This window comes from Mustela nigripes, chromosome 12 (assembly GCF_022355385.1).
Source record: "Mustela nigripes isolate SB6536 chromosome 12, MUSNIG.SB6536, whole genome shotgun sequence".
Taxonomy (NCBI): Eukaryota; Metazoa; Chordata; class Mammalia; order Carnivora; family Mustelidae; genus Mustela; species Mustela nigripes.
Genome location: NC_081568.1, coordinates 31,866,542 through 31,870,133, shown reverse-complemented (window position 1 = coordinate 31,870,133; position 3,592 = coordinate 31,866,542).

Below are 3,592 nucleotides of genomic sequence, written 5' to 3'. Positions count from 1 at the left end.
GGACCCTGCGATCATGACCCAAGCTGAAGGCAGACGCTCAACTGACTGAGCCAGCCAGGCTTCCTGCTTTCAGTGACGTTAATTAGAGATATTGCTTGTTCTGCTAGACTTGGTGGATTAAAGTCATGTTGATTCTGATCCCTCAATATTGCTTGAATCCAACCTACTTCTCTCCACCTCCACCACTGCCCTGGGCTGATGCACCTGTTTCTCCTTTGTGGTCTGCAGCCAGGGCTACTAACTGGTTCCCCTTATATTCTTGCCCCCTTCCATTCAGTTTTCCACCTTACTGTCAGAGTGGCCTTTTTTAATAAAATAAATTGGATCATGTTGTTCTTTTACTTAAAATCCTTCAGAGGATTTCCTTCAGTGCAAAGTCCTTATCATGGCCCACAAATTCTTTCACCGTCTGCTTCTGGGCTCCCTTTTCCAACTCAACTCAGTACCATCTCTCTCTTGTTCATTACACCCAAGTTGTTCTTTTTTTAAAAAAATTACTTTATTAACATATAATGTATTATTTGCCCCAGGGGTACAGGGTACACAGGTACCCTGTGAATCATTAGGCTTACACATTTCACAGCACTCACCATAGCACATACCCTCCCCAATATCCATAATCCAACCACCCTTTCCCTATCCCCCAGCAACCCTCAGTTTGTTTTGTGAGATTCAAGATGTTTTTTAACTCCTGAAAACCCTTTCTTATCTCAAGGCCCTCATGCAGGCTGTTCTCTCTGCCTGGAAGTCTCTTCCTAAAGTTTTCATCTGGCTAACTCCTGTCTGTCTTCCATCTGTGTTCAAATGCCACATCCTTAGTGAGATCCTCCAAGTCTAGATTATGTCTCTCTAGTGTTTCTCATCATGTATTCTTTTTCTCTCAGTAACTTATCACAATTTGTAAATATAAACACATGTGTTTGTTTTTCTCACTAGTATGTTTTGAGGGAATAATTTAAGGCTATGTTGTTCCTCATTGTATCCCTAGTGCCTAGCACAGCGCCTGATCCTGAATAAATACAAGTAAATATTTGTAATTACCCCATGTGTAAGTTATCTCCTGCTGTGTAACAAATTTAGACGTTTACTTAAAACAACAAAGAGTTCCTATGTTTTGTTGAGCCAGGAATTTAAAAATTTAACTATTTTTTTCTATTTTTCTGTGGATTATTAAGGCCATTGGCAGAAGGCCTCCAATACATGCCTCATGGTGAGTCTATAGAGCTGTTGGAATGTTCCTCAGAATTGGCAGCTGGCTTCTTCTAAAGCAATGACCCAAAAAACAAAGAGAACTTTGGCAGTCACATATGGTCAGTTTCACTACATCCTACTTGTTAAAAGAAAGTCGCCAAGTAAAGGTCATACGTAAGGGGAAAGGAAATTGGCTCTATCTTTTGAAGGGAGAGGTGTTAGAGAACAAGAGGGCATTTTTGGAAGAACGGGGTCGGGGGACCCTTTTGGAAACCACCACAGTTTTTCCTCTCGCCACAAATTACTTATATTGCCTCCATATGCAAAATATACTAAACTCTCCTACTATTCCCTAAGAATTGTATCCATTTAAATTATGAGCTTGAAATGCGGGATGTTAGCTTCAACATCAGGTCCAAGAGTGGAGAGACAAGTTCCTGGGTGTAGACCCTTAAGTATAGCTCCTTTAATACCATTCCTCTTGATCTTAAGGCTTAAGAACTGAAGAGACAAATTATCTACTCCACCCACAGCCAGTGTGGTACAGTGGTGGGATGGGCCTAGCATAACCACTGTAGACAGTTCTGTCAAAAAGGAGGCATACAGCTTGTGCACTGCAGTCCATGGTCTATGGCAATTGTGAAATCCAGCTGTGCACAGGTGAACAGTTCTTAATTAGGAATCAAGGCTGGGAAATAATGCTGTAAGGCTCTTTGTTCTTATTTTTAAGCTCTGAGCTCCTATCCCCCCATGAAAGGTATGTGTTAGCAGTTGAGCAGTCTTTTGAAGCTAACTTCCTCCTTGTAGAAGTTAGGGCGTGTAAAGTCCTCTTGTCACTTGTATTCATTCTATCTCCATCTAAGCTGGTCGTGTCTATGTTAATGTGATGTATGTAAAAATGTAAGTGTTTATAAGACACAGAAATAATATGGAGGAAGAGATTAATTCTGCTGTGGGCAGGGAGGACTGGGAAGGCTCCAAGACAGATGATGTTTAAGCAGCATTTTCAAGAATGAGTAGAAATCCATTAGGAAGACCACACAGAGAGGAACAACCTGAACATAGGGAAGAACATGTCGAGGAGAACCACTGGACTGAAATTGTTATGTATGTACAGGGGCTTATGTGGAACTTGTTATTGATAGGACATATGGTATGCAAGACTTGTATTATATTCTGTAACTCAGTATTTCTCAAAATGTGGTCTACCAGCCTCTCACATCCAAATCATTTGGGCACTTATTAAAAATGCAAGTTCCTGAATTCTACTCTGGACTTAGTGGAGTCATATCATACCCTTGACCCTCTCGAGGAGGAACTCAAGGACTCTTGAGTTTTAAGGTTAGATGCCCTAAGGGTGTTAGAAGGTTCTCAGTAGGTTCTAAACATGATTTGAAATGTAGATAATATTGCTCTGGAAGCTGTGCAGAGGGTGGTAAGATGGTCAAAGAGGGAGAAAAGTGTGGAAGCTTGTGCTGATGGTTCTGTAAGAGAAAAATGGAAGGCCTGTGGAGATGAAAAAAGGAAAATTACGAGTTTTAAAGATAATGAAGATAACACAGACAAAGGAGATTGATACAATGAGGTTTTTACATATACATGTATAGATATATAAAACTTACAGTGCATTACATGTGTGAAGTTCTGTGGGATCTCAGGAGGCAGAAAATAACACTTGTAGTCAGAAATGAGATGGAGAACAGTGGGAGTGATATTTGAACTGGGACTTCACGTACGAATAGGAGTTTACAAAACAAATAAGGGAAGTTATACGTAGAAAAGAGCATGCATAAAGCTAAGTGAGGATCTGATATGCTTTGGAATAATAAGATGTTGGGTTAGATTTGAATATAGTTGCTTAAGAGAGAGTGGTAGGATATGAGGCAGAAAGGAGAAGTTAAGATCTCATCAGAGAGTACCTAGCTGCTCACCAGCCCGTTTCTTCCTCTTCCTGAGCACACAAATTTCCTTCTTGCAGTTAGGTGAGGTCATGTGATAGAGTTCTCACGGTTACAATGTGTGTGGAAGTGATTTGCACCATTCTGGGTCTGGCCCTTGAAAGTCTCCTAAGAGCTGAGCTAGTCTCCATCACTATAGATATTTGTGGCAACCTCAGAAGCCACTTGCAGGAGATAACAAAGCCACAAGATGGAGAACACCTGGGTTCTTGAATCACCTTTTGGAGCATAGGTGCCTGCAGATAAGAAACACCCATTTTGGATTCAGTATAAGTAAGAAAAGTAAGAAACAGCCTCCTTGGGTTTGAGCAATGGCATATGCTTGCTATGCAAAAGAGTTTGGACATTATCTCATAGGTGAAGAGTCATTTCCAATAGGGAGTGATGTGATCTGGTTTGTCTTTAGGGGAAAATCACTTTCAATATTTAGTAATGAGAAGCCT